The sequence below is a fragment of the Halyomorpha halys genome, unplaced genomic scaffold (genome assembly GCF_000696795.3).
Source record: "Halyomorpha halys isolate HHAL.00 unplaced genomic scaffold, Hhal_1.1 Scaffold655.1, whole genome shotgun sequence".
Taxonomy (NCBI): Eukaryota; Metazoa; Arthropoda; class Insecta; order Hemiptera; family Pentatomidae; genus Halyomorpha; species Halyomorpha halys.
Genome location: NW_027105601.1, coordinates 526,481 through 544,493, shown reverse-complemented (window position 1 = coordinate 544,493; position 18,013 = coordinate 526,481). Strand labels below are relative to the sequence as shown.

The window sequence follows — 18,013 nt, the reverse complement described above, 5'->3', positions numbered from 1 at the left end:
TGGGCTAAATCTTATCAGTGTTCGTCTGATTTGGATTAGATTTTTCAAGTGCACAAAACGTATATTAGCTCTTTTTCCCCTGGAAAGTATTTTTTGTTCTCTATTTCTTCCTTAATACACTATTTTTTGAATACGTAAATAAGGTTTTTACGAACCTATTTCTAAACCCTAGTAAATTTGTGAAATTCGTTCGGTTATCTTCGCATAGGCACTTCTTTTTCATCCGGCAATAAAAGGGTAAAAAAAAATAGTAAAGAAATTTGATTTCATTTTCTTTTTGTAACAATGAATTTCAGAAATTAATTTGCAGGTTAATGGATGATAATGGAAAAAACTGGTCATAATTATCATTGGAGATTTTATTTTCCCTGCGTTTGCAGCTTTTACCTCTGGTTTATATATTATCTGTTTTCCCATTCATTTTTCAGTTTGATTATTTTGAAATATTTTTTAATTTTAATTTTTTTTTTCACTTATTCTGTTAATAACAGTAAAGTTCGGAATGCAGTTAAAAAAAAAAAGAAGAAGAAGGAATTGAACTGGAATGAGTAAATAGATGTTGGGTCTTTGCCTTCTGTGAATTTCTTATCGGTTGAAGGAATTTAAGCTGTCTCCTTATGAAGCAGTTAAAGTGCCGCCGGTCGATAATTCTCCGCCCAGAATATTAATTTGTTTTCAGCTCTCACTTATACCCCCTAATACTCCAAGATTAGAGTCTGTTTTAGATTTTCTCATTTAACTAAAAGACTTAAATATTTACTTACGGCTTTGTAACTTTAAATTATGATGATTAAGAATTATAGATTAAAGAAATAATTTTATTTAAATTAAAGTCTGTTAAACAAGTAAATAATTAAACTATTAATTAATTTGTGAGTGTAACACTAACTGTTTAGTGACTCTTCTTCTTAATTAATTGAGTCAAGTCTGATGTACCTTTAGAAATATCATCTAATCATCATCATGCCTGTGAAAATTATATCTGCAATGATACTGAGAATATTGGTAGTAACACTTAAAGAAAAAGCCTTTTTTTTATTCGGTTGGCTCTACAGACCTTGTGGATCTTAGGCTGCTAGCCTTCTCCACGCCTGCCTATCTTGGGCTACTGCTTTCCGATTTGCTGCATGCAGCTCTTTCGCATCTTTGTTGATTCTGTCTATTCATCTGGTTTTGGCCTTCCACATGGTCTCTTGCCAACTATACTGGCGTTCGTTGTCGTACAGAGGCGTCCTGATATCACATGTCCCGCCCATCTTCTGGTATATGGTGGATTTTTTGTTTTGTTTTTTATTTATTTAGTCAGTATTTTTAATTTTTTTAACTTTTCTCTGTATCTAAAAAATATTTTAAAAGTAAAATTATTTATATACATTATTAAATTATTTATTAAAAAATATAAATTATTTATATTGAATTTAAAAAAGAATTTGAAATGAAATGTTGCCTAATGTTATTAAATTTAAAAATAAATGTATTATTAATTACATCACAATTAATATTTGTTTTTCTTTTTAGGTAAGCACCTGTCTACCATTATCATCTACTAGAGCTTTTATTATTCAGGTAATATTAGTTTGCCCTGTCTTTAAGTATTTTGTTAGGTTAAGTATCTTATGTGCTCTGTCATGACTTGAAGGGATGGGTTATTTAGAGTCTTTATGATTATGAGGAATATCGCCGTTCATTTTTAGGTCTTTAACGAAATCAACTTAGAACTTTCTAAGGATAGTGGAAAGCTAATTCAACGTTAACTTTAACTAAGTCCTAAGTCGTGTGTATTAAAGTTCATCACAAGAAATCAATATACATCTCCTTATACCTTGTCTAAATGAGGGATTATCTTTCACCAAAATCAAAGAACTATTCTTTTTGTATCCAGTGATAGCCAAATTGAAATATTAAGATATTAATGTCAGAATTTTCCGATTTTGAAATATTCTTTATATCTTAATAGAATATTCTATTTACATATAGGATTAAGAAATCGCTATATGTAATTTATTTTTAAAATTTTGTGTTAAGATGTTATACAACAGTATTACTGCATCTACATATGAGGTTAAGGAATACAAGGAAAGGGGTATTTGAAATTGAGGTAGGTAGGTCTTTGATTGTTGATGGTTAAGCTCTGTTTTAATCGTGTTTGTTACGGGACCCCTTTCATGTATGTATATTTATTTATACTTCAGATATATATATGTATATTCAGCTATGACCATGTCATTGTTTTATTTATGCTACAATATTTTTGTTCATTTTTTTTTTTCATTTTTTCTAATTATTCACGGTCGTTTTAGCTGGGCTAAATCTTATCAGTGTTCGTCTGATTTGGATTAGATTTTTCAAGTGCACAAAACGTATATTAGCTCTTTTTCCCCTGGAAAGTATTTTTTATCTCTGTGCTACATCGGGGCATCCAAATCGTTTCAATAATGTACTTCTTTTATGGGAAATCTTTGAGGAGGTTATGCTTTCGGCTTCTCTTTGGACTCCCTGTGTTTTTATTTGGGTTATCTTTTTTCTTTCATTTACTTATGTATTTATTTTTACTACAAAAGTTGTATTGAACTACCATCGTAATTACAGAGGAGTAGATAGTTCAATTCAACATTTGTTTCAATATTTTGTATTAATTATATTTATACAATATACAGGTATTTCATGGGAGTGTGGGTAGCCGCAGGGTGACTGCAAATACCCAAGTTTGAATCCGGCGGGGCAGAAATTTTTTTTTTCTGTTACACTGTAGGCGTGAGTCAACCCTTGTGGGTTCTGGAGCCCTCCTGGGGTCCACCCAGCCTCCTTAATTGGGTACCCTTAGTTTAGTAAAAATCTGGCGGTCTAGCATGATTCTGACCAAATCGCCTCCTTGCACAACCGTTGGTCTAGAAACAGTCCCCCCTTTACAAAACACTGAACCCCTGACCCTTCATCGGTTGTAGCGGTACAGATTTAATTTAATTTAATTCATAATATAATAAATAACATAATAAAATTTAATTTATTTCATACCTGTATATTGTCACTATATACTACATTATAATTTTAAAAAAATAATATTAATTAGACAAGTTTGATAGGTAACCATAAAATCAATTACTGCTGGGTCATCGTTTTCCTGTGACACGATGAGTCGATGACCTCTTTGGGAGAAGCGGGACGGTCGAAGGGAGTAGAGGGGGTGTAACACCCCACGCTGCCAGCCTTAGTGACCGTGTACATTTTGACGTCATGTTCAGTTCTCTCCGATGACAAGGTCTTTTCAATAGGTTCACTCCTGACCGAAAAATCTTTAATGTACAGGAAGATATTGTATATACAAAGCCTGGTAGATTTCCTAAATGTTATCCAAAAACAAGAATAATAACATACGAATCCCATTAAAATTTTGTATTCATAGATGTTTATCGAATACAATGTCTGTAAGAAATGCATTAATCTTGTTTTTGGACAATATAAGAGGAACACTTACCTGGCTTAGGGCATTTAACTTAGTTTTACCTAATGCCTGCCCGATTACTGATTAAGGCCACTCTATATTCCTTTATATAATCTAACAGTTACTCATATGGATTGGAAGAGTAGAAATTCACCTTTCGAACTGTTGAAATCCAATACTGATTTTAGAGGAACTTCAGAGGAATTATGAATATTTAGAACGGTGAACATCAGTACCAAAAAGAAAATCCTGATAATTAAGTTCAAAACTTTTAAACTTTATTTTTATGAAATTCATATCAAAGGAAGAAAGAAAATTCGACTTTTGAAGGCTGTCATTGGCTCTACTAGCATTTGACATAAATAATGTACTAAACCATATTTTTACTGTAGGTTGTAGAGTACCTGTTTTTTCTCATTTTACTGTGTATTTTGAGCCTTGCAAAGATACCTGATTTGGTTTTTCAAACTCGCAATTAGAAAATTACCCTTGAAAGATTCATGTTTGAACTGTGTTTCAAGTTCAATTCGGTTAAGTAATGTGTCTTTATTAATGATTAGAGGATTGTATATGATGTTGATTGTATGTGGATTTTGTATTTTTTTTTGCTTCAGTAATTCAATGTATTTTAGTATTTCTCTTCCTTTACTTTCCTCAAACTTGTTGAAGTCATAAATCTACTTCTCTAATTTCATGGGTATTAACAAAAACGTTTCATTGAAATCAGTGTTCTCTAATCTTTTCCCCTTCCTTATAACAAAAATGGGGAATACGATTTATTTGAAATAAAAATAAATAATATCCTTTTAATTATTTCTTATTAAATTTGAAATATTTATATGATCTTATGAAAAATCGAATAAGCTTATGATAAGCATATTTAAATGTTTTATTGTTTAATCTTTCTAAATTGAGTCAGTTGAAGGATTTTGAAATCTGCTGTAAAATTGTTTCAATCTGCTCTTTTAAGCAATCTAATTTTCCTTGGCCCCCCTTACTCTTAGAAGGGATTGAGGATGGTCCGTACACTGTCCAATTTCTGTCTTAGTGGTTCACAGACTTCTGCGATGGGAGGGGCCACAGGTTTATAGGAAATGCAATTTACTTTCTTACACCTTTCTTGGATTTTGTGAAAACGTCACAATACTACTAACTAAATTATTTTTGTCATTCTCAGCATGAGTATTATTTACTGAAAATGAGGTTGTCTAATTAAAATTGGTTTAATTTAAATACCTCTGGCTGTCACAGGGAATAATGGTGGAGGGTAAATTACCTTATTAATATTGAGCTGAGGGAAAATGAGGTTTTGCATAGTATAGTCCATTGGAGTGGAGAGAGGTGAAGCTCTCGCCTGCAGCTCATTGCTCATTTCCTTCAACCTTTACCTACCTATTTCTTTATGATTCATATTTATTAATTTATTTATATTTTTAACATTATGTATTTCGATTTTTCAAAGTTCGTCAGACCAGATAAATTTCATCAAAGCTATTATTTAACACCGAATAATATTTTAAAGCCGAATCTCAACAATAAAATGGTTGATTATAATTTTCAAAATGTAATCTCGAAAACTTGTGATTTGCAGAGATTTTAATGTTATAAAATTAATAATTATAGTGAATATTTCATCAAAATCTGTTATTGATCTTTATTATTTTCGTATAAAGAAAACATTGTTGAAAAAGAATTAATAAATGTTTTTAAAAATTGCATTTTTTTTTTTGTTGTAAATTTTCAATTTATGCTATATATAGGAAATGGTATTTTCTGACCATATCGATATTAGAATAAATGGCTTTTGATTTTGTCGTTTTATGTATATCTATTTATAGTTTTGGACATAAAGGTTTATTATTGATATTTTAACTCTGATTTTTATTTCCTTTGTAATATTATACATGAGACCTAAATATCACCAGACTGATTTCATCTGAAGGTAGCTGGCTACAAACGCATTCATAATAAAAATCTCTGTTGGAGTAAGCTTGTGTGTGGGTATGGTAATAATGGTTTGTGTAATCATAATGCTTGCGTAAAATTACCTTCAGAGGAAATATCTTTAGTGTTTAAATTCAGATATTCCCCGGTTTACAATGTTGGGGGATATTATATATGGGGGTCCTGAATCAATTGTAATTTAATGATATCGCTGGCATGAATGGTGTGGAACCAATTTGAAATAAATTAAGTGTGGTGAAAAGTGAAGACAATACCTCTTCTGTTCTTGAATGATTCATAAAACAACTGATTATATGTGATTAAGCCAAAGATGATACAATCTGGTTTAATTAGTTTAGGTAAATTCAATTTTGATGAGGGTTACCTGGAATAAGTTTTTACTGATTTCTGTTTTTCACAGACCGCACCCCAGACCATAGGCATCTAACTGTTAATATATCGTCAATTGACATGCAGTTCTATGTCAAATGAAGTTCACGAATTTCTTATACAGAAGGAAATGAAACAGCCCAATGTGTAGAGCTATTGCCCATATCCAGTACCCACGTATCCAACGCTTCCAGAAAGAAATTATCCTTTGTAAATACGGGGAGATGTCGAGTTACCCCAATGAAGCCATACGTTTGAAGTGCTTCATGTAATCCGATCTGCTTAGTTCAAACTGCCAGTGACTCAGTAAACCTACTAAGTCTTTACTCACTATTTTTTATTTTTTATTTTAATGATAAAAAAAAATCTTAAAGACAGTTGAATCTCTAATATCCTTTTAACTTCATCAGTGAGTACTCCATATCATGTCAACTGGTGCCAATGTAGAAGAAAATAAGTTGCTGTTATATTTTTAAGTCCAGGATTTTAGGAAGCTCTTCTAGGAAGAAGGAATTAAGTAGTTCCACTTAACGATAAAAATGGATTTTCATGAAATTTTAACAGGTGTTGGTTGAAGACCCCGAAGTTTTTAACAGAACAATAGAGTGGAAAAGGGATGTTCTTGCGGATAAGTTAGGTGTAATAAGTAAGATAATGTAAGAGAGGTTTGAAACCATCAAGGATAGGTTGGTTTTTTCTGTACTCAGCTGCAGCTAGTTTATCTCGACAAAATATTTAATTCATATATTCAATATAATCCTCTAGTTTATGAGATTCCTGGATGACATCGGCAGGGTGGATGGAAAAATGAATTCGTATATTATCAGTATTGAGATAGTATCAGGAGTAATGTATGTAGTCGGGTAAATACCTTGAGGGCCATCACACGAGGGGAAGAGAAGAGATGAAGAGATTATCACTGTTAGTGAGTGATATCCTGCAGATAATGAGATACTTAATAAGATATTTAATTTACTATTAATTTGGTTTATATGAGTTAATTTCTTTATCATGTTGTATTTGATTTAAATAGTAACGTTATTTCCGAGATAGATGCGCGTTAAAAAGCGCTTTGAATTTAAACATGTCTCTGAGCGCTAAATGTTAACTGGCAGTACTCTCGATAGAGTATAGGAGTGAAAACCTCTAAACTGTTCCTAAACATTCATAAATTCACTAAAAAATCTTTTTTAAATTATAATTATATAAAGCTACCAAAATTTATAAATTATTTATTGATTTTTTGACAAATTAATACATCTTATATGAAGTGTTAAGTTTAGAAGGGAGGTATCGGATTTTGCTGAGCAAGAAGAAACAAACAGATTTATGTAAAATAGTAAATTGAAGTTTATTTTACTTAAAATATTCAAGTGGTTGGTTAGAATCGACTTATTATTTTGAAAATATAAAAATATTTTATTTAGGAATGTTTTTAACTTCTTTAAATATCATTTGCTCTTTTTTAAAGAAACTAAATGGTTTTTATTTTATCATACGACTCTCATGACTTCTAACAAGGTTTGTGGTATGGTGCTAAATGTGACCTGCTGAAAAATCGTATATATTACACAAAGTTGGGTTTCTGTTAGGACCGTTTACACGGTGGCTGGGTAGTTATAGCAGAAAAAGCTGTGATTTATTACCCAATTGTTTGTAGAAATTTCCCTATAGTGTAAAATATCTCAAAACTCCAGTTTTGACTTACATACACCATTTTTACATTCAGTGCCTCATATTTCCTCTGAGTGAAGGGAATTCCTAGTAGGTTCACTGATAGAAATTGTGAATAAAGGGTTTTAATTCTGTTTGCACATTACTTTATTCCGGTCTGGTGCATATACAAATAAATGAGATTTCCCCGGATGCGCTAGTGTAGCCAGCAGTCTATGTGAGAAGCATGAACTTTCTTAATTTAGTCCACACACCTGTTGTCAACTGCCATTGTGCTTATTGATGGTCATTGAAAAGTACGAGTCGCTTCGGAAATATCAAACGGATTCCAATATTTATTTTAAATCATTGGAATCCCGCTGAACTACATCTCCTTTAAATGTTCCATTTAACATTGTAGCTTCTGTGTTAGTCTTTGGTCATCTCTTCACTCGAAACCTTGTAACGTTGCAAAATCGTGGTGGGTCAATGTTTAGGAGCATAATGACAGGTGTGCCAATATTGAATGTTTAACATTTGTCTTATAAATCAATTAATGATTTTTAGCTTCACTTGATATTAAGTACAAATGATTAATTGTTTTTTTACTGAGATCAATTTCCCTAAGAGCAAAAATAATGAAAATAAAATATTGCTTGTAGTCTAAATATTAGTAATTTTTAATTAATTAGTCAGTTTTATATATTCATTTTACGTGGTAAAAAAAAACATATTGAATACTACTTTCGTTTCAGCCATCGTTGTATGATAAAAATTGAAATAAATACATTAAGCAATGGATTATTCATCAGTTATTGAATTGTTACAATTATATCTCATAGCAGACGTGAAAGTCAATGTTCATATATAATATATAATTTGAATTTTTTAAAAAATAAAATCAACTGAGCCCACACATGCAATAAGTACGGCCCGGATTTTAATTTCAATAAATATTTTGAGGATAAATTAATATATTGTTTATTATACATATAAATAATTGACCGTATAATTTGAAATATAAAGAAGATGGGTTGATTTAAAAAAATGATCAAGAGAGCTGTTTTAGAGCTTTATTTGGGTTGTTCAAGTTGATATCAAGCTAAAGTCTCTAAAGCTATCAACAGCTCTGATGAAACTCTACAAAATGGGGCGAAATGGGCTCTAAAACAAATAAAAGTTCAGTTTTTTTTTTCAAAAGGACAAGGATAGAGGAGGAACGGGTAAGAAAGCAAACAGTTTGTGTTGGAGTATACTACTGGTTGGTTGAGGTCAATTGGTTGGTGTTCAGGGGGTGGAGGATAGAGGAACCACCAGTTAGGATTTATTTTTCTTTTATGGGAGGTATATTAGTTTTTAGGCATTTGAATAGTGAAGAACCATGGAAGAATTGTCATTGAAAAAAAAACATATAAAAAGCCACTTTAATAGCCTTAGATATTCTTTTGGGAACCACATTTCCTTTCAACTTCTTCAGTGATTACTCTTTCTACCAGTCAACTGTAGTCAAAGTGAGAGTAAACAGGTCTTTAAGGTTATTAAGTTTAGCATACTGGAATTTATTTATTTAATGTGAACAGACATAAAATCCTTTCACCTTTTCTTTGACAAGCTGAACTTTCCTTATTCTTCCCTTTTTTTCCTTTCAAGTCTTTCAAGATTATTGGTTGGCCTGAAACATCAAACAATTCTTTATGACGTTGGTCGATAATGTTTCTTTGTAGATATTACAGAATTGTTTGGACCACATCTAGTAATATTTGCTCCAAGATTAGTTCCTTGATGTTTATGAACATATTTCTGTTAATTCAAACGTTTCAGCTCTTAATCAGTACTCCTTGTTATCCATTTCAGGCATACTGGGTTCTACAAGTTACCAACCTATTCTAACCAGAATTTCATTAAATTCTTTCTGTGTGTCCGCCAAAAACTAAATTTCAACCCGTCCAAACTGGATTCGAATCGGTGCCGCTTGTGGACCTAGGCTGCTAAGGCGACTCTTAAACCTTGTCACCGGTGGATTAAAACATCTAAAAAGATTACCAAAGATTTTAGTATATATGGAAGTGTCATTTCTTCTTATCTATACTAGCATATAAAGCTTAAGGTTTTTTTTAATTCGTCAGTCCGATTTGAAAATTTATTTATTTCCGTGTTAAATAGGCCTATTCTTCTCCAATTTTGTCTGAAAATGACGTCATTCATTCACTTCAGCTCCATTCATAGCATTATCTCCAAATTACTTTTCTGGGTAACATAATTTGTTTTCTATTACATTTTCTATTTTTTTCTTCGTTTTCTTAAATTATTTCTTCAGAAATAGTATTAGAAACTATATTAAGCTTTATTTTTATTTATTTATTGACATTTATGTAAAAATAAAAAAAATCTAGTAAATTTCATGAAATACCATAATAGTAGGATGTAGACAAATTACCCATTGGTGGAACTCTAATAGCATTTTTACATTAGAAGGTCTCGTGGCCATCTTCTTATCAGACGCCTCGAAGAATTGTCTGTAATGGAAAGGAAGCAAGGTTAGAAACGTCTGGGTTTGGGTGTTTAGGGAGTTTATAATGGAAGCATTATAAATGGTTCGGGCTAGTACCAACATTAGAACATTAAGATCTTTGTAGATGATTTTATTTGTGACAAATTAAAGAGCATTGAAGATTTAACTAAAAAATTTGGGTTGTAAGGATCGGGTGTATGAGAAATTTGAAGGTTTATTGGCCCTCCAAAGCTCTACTCCGTATGTTCAGTCCAGATAGGCCTTATTATAGTCATGTAGATAAGTCTTTTGTAATATATTGGAAGTTGTGATCGTTTGTCTAGTAAGTGCTGTAGTAATCGGAATCGACGTGCAGTTGCTTGTCTTTTCATTCTCATGTAAGGATTCGGAGTTAGTCGTTTGTCCAGATGTTGTCCAAGGTAGCGGATCTGTTCGACAAGGGTAAGAGCAACATTATTAAAGTATACTGTAGGGCAGTCGGCAGGTTTACGACGAAGGGTAAAGGTTATTTGATAGGATTTATTTTAATCCTCCAATTTCGACACCATGTAGGACTGTAATACCCAATCATGATATGGGGTTGAAGAGTTGGGGATACAATTAAAGGGTTATTATTTACAGCGAGCACGCATTTGAGGATTGGTTGGGATGTCAGCTGTATAAACTGTGTAGTGAATGGGAATTTAGATTAAATGATTAAAAATTTATCAATTTTTCGAACAAACAAGATATTAAATATGAAGAAGATGACCTATAACAACTGTTTATTTCCCGACGTTTCGCCCCATTTTGTAGAGCTTCATCAGAGCTGTTGATAGCTTTAGAGACTTCAGCTTGATATCAACTTGAACAGCTCTAATAAAGCTCTCTTGATTATTTTTTACAGCAACCCATCTTCTTCATATTTCAAATCATACGGTCAATTATTTATATGTATAATAAACAATATATTAATTTATCCTCAAAAACCTCAAAATATTTATTGAAATTAATATCCGGGCCGTACTTATTGCATATGTGGGCTCAGTTGATTTTATTTTTCTATTGCTCAGATTATATATTATATATGAACATAGATTTTCACGTCTGCTATGAGATATATTGTAACAAATCAATGACTGATGAATAATCCATTGCTTAATGTATTTATTTCAATTTTATCATACATAAGAATACAACGATGGCTGAAACGGTAGTAGTATTCAATATGTTTTCATTGAACCCCTGGTATTTTATTTAATTTTCAAGTTCTGGAAATTTCTAAGGTCAGAGCTCCAGGATCTAATTTCCCCCACTAAATGATCTCTTCCGAACTTCCCTCACTCCCCTCCTCATCCCGAGGAGTGGCTCATCAGAATTTTCATTTAGTGCCGGAATTGAGCAGAAAATGGAAAGCGGTGGTTTTCCTAATGTAGTTTTACAAGGATGACGTTTTCAAGACCTATGTTATAATTGTCCTCTAAACTCTACAATTTTTATTTATTTTCCACTATGAATCAAATAATGGTGCGATTCCTATTGCTTAAAGGATGACTTTTTAAGGAAATATAGATTATAGCATTGCTGGTTTCTTCTGGGTAAAATTCATTTTTCTTCTAGTACGTCTTCTAAATAAATTTGGGACTATTTAACATTATAAAAATTTATTATCATTTTTATTTTACTTATTTGATGAAGGAAAATTAATTACTAAAACCATCATCTTTTTTTTTTTTTTTAAACTTTTAAGTTCTTCTAATTCTAAAACAAAAACAAATGGTTTACAAAAGTAAAGTCTTTTTAATTATGCATTATTTTGATCATCTCACGCCCTGTTCAAGTTTAAACCGGATTATAGACGAAACTTCAGGAGTTCGCGTTGTCAAAAAAAAACAAAAACGAAAAAAATGAATCAGAAGTGGCTATAGTTCGAGTATTTGCTAATTTGAACTAAATTAATATTAGGAGCAGCTCGTTCAGTGGTTAGGCACTTTCCTAATTACTCCAAGTGCTTTGGTTCAAATCCGGCTGTGGTAGATAATTATTTTCTGTTTTACCATAATGTAAGCCCAGCGGGTTCTAAACATATCATCTCCGTTGGCCTTGTCCCAGCACTTGCTTACCATGTTAACTAAATTGTGATTCTATACTTTTCATTAGGTTTCTGTCTGTGAATAATACGCACCCCATTCCGGGTTTGTTCACTATTAATTTCTGAAAGAGGTTTCCCATTGTAGAATATCTTGTATAATTTCTTGAAGCTTGCTTCTGATTGCTTCTACTTAATTTCCTCTTTTTATAAGGCCTTTGCACAAACGTCAACTGCTACAATTAGATCTTTCATTTGTGTCCTAATCTCTTAATTGTTGGCCTTAACAATAGAGATACATTAATAAATAGTTTAAATGTTCATCTTTATAACAAATTTTAAATAGTACATCACTTACTGGGAATATATGTTAGCCAAACATTTGGGTACGAGCTACCTGTTATTATACTGCTCTCTCTTTTGTAAGACCTAAATTTATGAAGTTACCTTTATAAATTCGTCAAACTTATGCAAATTCGGTAGATGGGTTATTTGGATTAGCTGGTATAATTTGGCTTGAATCTGTGGCCGACACGTTGAGTGCCGATTTTGGGGAACAAATCAAAGGGCGGTTGTTCTGCATTCACACTTTTGTTTCCAGTTAGCCTTGTTTTAGAGCTCCCAACAGATAGATATTTGTGTTTTACTTAATTAACTAATTAACTCCATTTTAAATGATATAGTTTAAAATTCTATCAATTTGGTGTAAATACTTTTAATATCTTTTCCACTAACTCTAGCAGTTCTTTTTTATGTAACACAGCACAAATAAATTTATAAAGACATTATATTTTTCAGTGATTCAGTGAAATAACTAGTATTTAATTAAAAAATCTAGTTGAAAGATGGATTTATAGGTTATTGCTGAGGTGAGTGCCATTTCTATGTGTTTTTATCATCCACCATCCGATTTGCTGATATTTATGTTTCCTTTTATTTCATCTGTCTTTATCTTTTTACTTTTTATACTGAAAATAGAGCAAATCGAATGTAATAGCTGAGAAAAGTCATAGAACAAAATCAACGTTTGTTGCCAATTTTGTAGACCAAGCATTTGATACAAGTCTTGGCTTTGTATACCAAGCATTTTATACAAGTCTTGGCTTTGTATATCAAGCATTTGATACAAGTCTTGGTTTTGTATACCAAGCATTTGATACAAGTCTTGGCTTTGTATACCAAGCATTTGGTACAAGTCTTGGTTTTGTATACCAAGTATTTGATACAAGTCTTGGTTTTGTATACCAAGCATTTGATACCAATTTGCGGCAAGTGATAAACGTGCAGCTCTATCATAAAGAATTATATCTCTGTAGATCTCTTTCTTCCTATTACTTGAAACCCCTTTTCATTTTTTCCTTTTTCCAATCACTGGATTTGTATACTTAAGGACAAAAAGATTAAGATGCATTACAGAAGAAAATAATTCTGTACATACTATGTATTATGCATTGTAGTCTGTATTACTGCTTTTGTAAATAAAGCAATTCTTCTTTACATTTACACAGCGGGTCAAATACATTAACACAGTAATATTACTATTCAAGGATAACCACCCGAGTACTGTAGATATTCCCGACAGCGATTCCTCCATCGCTGGAAATTTTCCTAGGAATTAATTCTATCCCCCTATCAAAAAAAATAACCTCATTTTACCGCAGACCTTTTCAGTTATTTATATCAATGAAGTATCCGTTGTCTATATGTTGATAAGTTTTTCGTACTCCAAATTCAGGACAATCGCTGAGATTTCTGGAAAAGCAATTTAAGTTTTAGGCAAACATTTCTCTGCTGTATCAATTGTATAGCTTATCTCTATTATTGTTTTTATTTATTTCCCTATAAATAATTAGATAATTTATTCGTTTTTACATTTATCGTTGTTTTTCCCCTTTTAATTTTATTTTATTTACTGTTTTACGAAATAACCTATCTGTTGAATTATTAAATAAACTTTTTAATAGTTCCTAATAAGTTGAATTTTTCTCTCAGTGATTTTTTTTTAAATAATAAAAAATGCAAGAAAATGCTTTTCGTGCAGTTTAAAAGGCCTAAAACCTAAAGTTTAAGTATTTTAAACTGTATAAAATATAAGATATAAAATATATCTTTTTTCACAAGCTGTTTATTCAATCAAAATATGATTAAATATAGCATAGATGCCTGTCTTTAAAAAATTCAGATTTTTTGAATCAATAAATTCAGATTTCGAATTTTTCAGGCTGTCTTAATTTTTATGCTGTTTAATCCGTAAAAACAGACCCAAATGGCTGGCGACAGATCCTGTGAATAGGTTTGGTGCTGTAAAAGTTCATATTTCAATTCATTTCATTTTGCAATTGTTCTGTGTGATGTATGCGGCCGTTACGATCGTTTCAGGTCTCCCTCGCGGTTCATTTTGTAGTGAAAAATCACCAGACCGAATTTTTTCAAACCAACGCTGCACTTTCGTTCTTTATCACTATTCTCCTCAAACACCAGCTTATATTGCCTGCTGCTTTCAGAACTTTATTACCAAGTTTATACTCATATCGGTATAAAATTGAAAACAAATAACAAACGGGAACACTTATGAGAAAATCAATTTAGTTGAAATGTGACTTGTGGCGATGGACAGTACGACTATAAACGAGGTTATGCCATAAACAAAAGCATAACAAAAACAGGAAGATAAATATTTACATGTTAAAAAAGAATCCGCCATTTCATATGCACCAACCTAATTGTACGGACCAGACCTTTGTAAACAAATTAAACATGTTTGAGAAGATTTTCTTCATTTGAAACTGCTTAAAAATCCATTGCAAAGGAATAAAATTTAAATGATATTGATATATAGGTTAGAACTATGTAATTCAGCTATTTAACGTTCTTTTTCATTACTTCAGGTCATCGACAGAAAATAATTGATCAAGTCCAAAAAATGTATATATTTATATTTTTATGAAAATTGTTATTTAAGGGTCTCAAAAGACGCTATGTTGATTTTTCAAAAAATAAAATAAAACAATTGTTGGCCTACTTCACATGTTACGTGTTTTGGTTTTAGTAATTTTCAATACATTTAAACTTATTATACACGATCAACGATGTTTTGCTCTTATTCTTCATGAAAAAACTAATCGATAGGTTTATAATGAACATCGAATCGATAAGTATATAATGAACATCGAATACGTGCAGTAAAAAGCAGAATACGATAGTATAAAAATGTCTAACATTATTTCTACTTTTTTATTTTAGTATGGAATTGAGCTTTGGGGCTCCACTAAACCATCAAATTCTTCCCGCATCCAATCCAAAATCCTACGTAAAATCCTTGATGCTCCTTATTACCTTACAAATAAACTCATTCACAAGGACCTTAACATCCCATTCGTTGCAGATTTGATCCAAAACAGATATGCGTCTTTTCATTCCAAACTCCTTAACCATCCCAACCCATTAATTCTTAATCTTTCATCCTTAACAATCCCTGATAATCCTCCGAGGCGTCTGAAAAGAAGATGGCCACAGGACCTTCTAATTTAAATTAATGTTTGAAGTACTACCAATGGGTGGTTCCTTCCTAAGATTTTCAAGTGTATATGAAACATACAACATATTTACCTATTGTATTATTTTGTACAGTTGTAAATTACATTAAATAAATTAAAATAAATTTTTTTTTATTTCAGTGCTGGGAAGAAAATGAATATAATAGCCATTTTGCTGAATTATTATAAATACTATTGCCTATTGCTAATAGCGTGTTAGTGGACATAAGAATATAGGTTAATGGCTGAAGCCCTGCCGTAGGGAACAGTATGTAGTTGCAGGCTATCGACCAACCTATTCGGGTCGCTTGCCATTATATCTACTGCTCATTCCCTTTTTATATTATTCCCTTCACAATCCCCTTATCTCCATCTTATATTTATTTGTTATCTTTGTGTGTTCCTTCCTTGTTTCCTTTTTTTTTCCCCTTTCCTGTTTGTTATTCCTACTGTTGACTTTAGTTATAATCCATGGATTGATCTTAAAATTTAATTAAATTCTTGATCTGAAACACATAATAACTCATTTCTAAAATTTTTTCTTTAAAAAAAAACATATAGACAATACATACGTACAATAATTAGAAGGATCTGTGTAAAGAATCTGTTGGAGGTTTGCAAATTTCTTGAGTAAACACAGCGTAAATTGGCAGTTTTGCTTAACTTTTATAAACAGCAGTTAAATGCTGATTTTTTTTTTAAAGAACAATTTTGACATATTTAAACATCGAAGATTTATTAGAAATGAAATTATCTTCTAATAAATAGTCATACGTACCACCCCCAAAGATGTCGAGAAACAAACATAGTTCAAAATTGATAAGTTTAATAAAACTCTAATGCTTGCTGCGAGATCTACAGTTATATGCATGTTTTTATTTTTTTATTAATCCACACTGATTACATAACAATTAGGTTTTATTTGTGTTTTGTATTTCAGGCGCTTTTTAAATATTGCTCGATTTAACCATCTCAAAGTGTCCTTCTTCTTCCCGTTTCAAGCCAACATTTCAAAAGTGATTTAGGATCATCGCTCCCTAGGGGTCTTAGCGGGGTAGGTTCGGCGGGAAAGGATTGCCTTTTTTGTGTACTCTGATCTCCACCTACTCGCTATAATTGTCTGTTTAAAAAGTCTGATAAGTAAGGTTAGCATGGAGGGTAGGAGTGGTTGGTTTCACGTCGTTATTTCAATTTCATTTAATTATCTACTGTATCTATTCCATTTAATTATCTATTCCGTACAATTTTTTAAGTCATTTTATCAAGCTGACTGATAAGAGTGCCGTATTTGTCTACTGAGACCAGTATGACGTCACATCTTGTAGGACGTGAGACATCTTGTGAGACACCTGTAAATAATATAAATAAATAAACTAGACCTAACCACCGTTCCATTAAATGAAATCTTAATTTATTTAAAGTAGTGATCATTTCTGTAATAATAACTATTTTATATTGTATTTTATTATATTATTATGATCTCTTATGATGTTTCTTTTATAAAATAATCTCATTAAAATTACCGTTTTTATTTCTTGGAATAATTATATGACAATTTTTGTTTTAATATTTTCCTATTATCGAAATATTTCACAAAAACGCAAATTAACTGTTTCTGAAATAATATTTAAAATCAATGAATACTGCAGGTACATTATATTGCATGTAAATATTATATAAACTGACAGCATTTTTTTTTATCTAAGGCAGTACCTTCACACCAAGTTTGGCGTGATGTCATGTAACATATGACGGAAGGAGTTTTTCCCGTTATATAAATTTGATTTCAGATAACCAGGATAAAGACGACACCAAATTTATTCCTAATTTCTAAAGCTTAAAATCCGAGGAGATATTTTCTATTCATATATTTATGTATTTCTTAATAAATTCATATATTTATATATGAATGTATTTTCAGTTCCTTTATTAATTAATGCTAACCTCTTCCCTGCTTTTGGTAAGAATATGTAATATACAAATTAAAGACTCCTTATGTGCACGTATACATGTATAACGTAGTATAAATACTTTTTCCGGCTCAGGAAAGAAAAGATTTCGACAAATAAGGTGTCAAAAGGATGGGGATCCAATGCGATGAATCTCAATTACAAATCAAAACGAGTTTACTAGAACATTAATAAAAGTTATTAATAAGTGAGTTGCTTCGAAACTCCAACAGTAGTCGATGCGGTCAAAACATAATAATTAATTACGGTAATAGTATTGACAGTACGGTGTGTTCCATAGGAACGTAACCGTGTCCTGTGTTAATCTCCAAAATTTACTATTTTCGAAATTTCTCATGAATTTGGAGCGGACTTTAAGGTTGGCTAAGGTGACCAACGTTGTGGATCGCTGAATCTTAACGGTAGAGATGTAGTGATATTTTCCATTAGAGCTTAGGTAATTACCTATCATGTTGAATAAGTAACTTGCACCTTTTTATATATATATATATATATATA

At 31.4% G+C, this 18,013-nt stretch overlaps 1 protein-coding gene across 3 annotated transcripts in view; it reads left to right on the top strand.

The window, feature by feature from the left end:
* Window positions 1-18,013, top strand: part of bsk (mitogen-activated protein kinase dJNK) — a 141,056-nt gene that overhangs the window by 39,957 nt on the left and 83,086 nt on the right. The window contains exon 2 of one of the 3 annotated variants that reach the window (XM_014427549.2): window positions 1,519-1,566. The exons of the other annotated variants lie outside the window; for them this stretch is intronic. The gene's annotated coding sequence lies outside the window, so the exon portion shown is untranslated. The remainder of the gene's footprint in view (window positions 1-1,518; window positions 1,567-18,013) is intronic. 3 annotated transcript variants of the gene reach the window in all.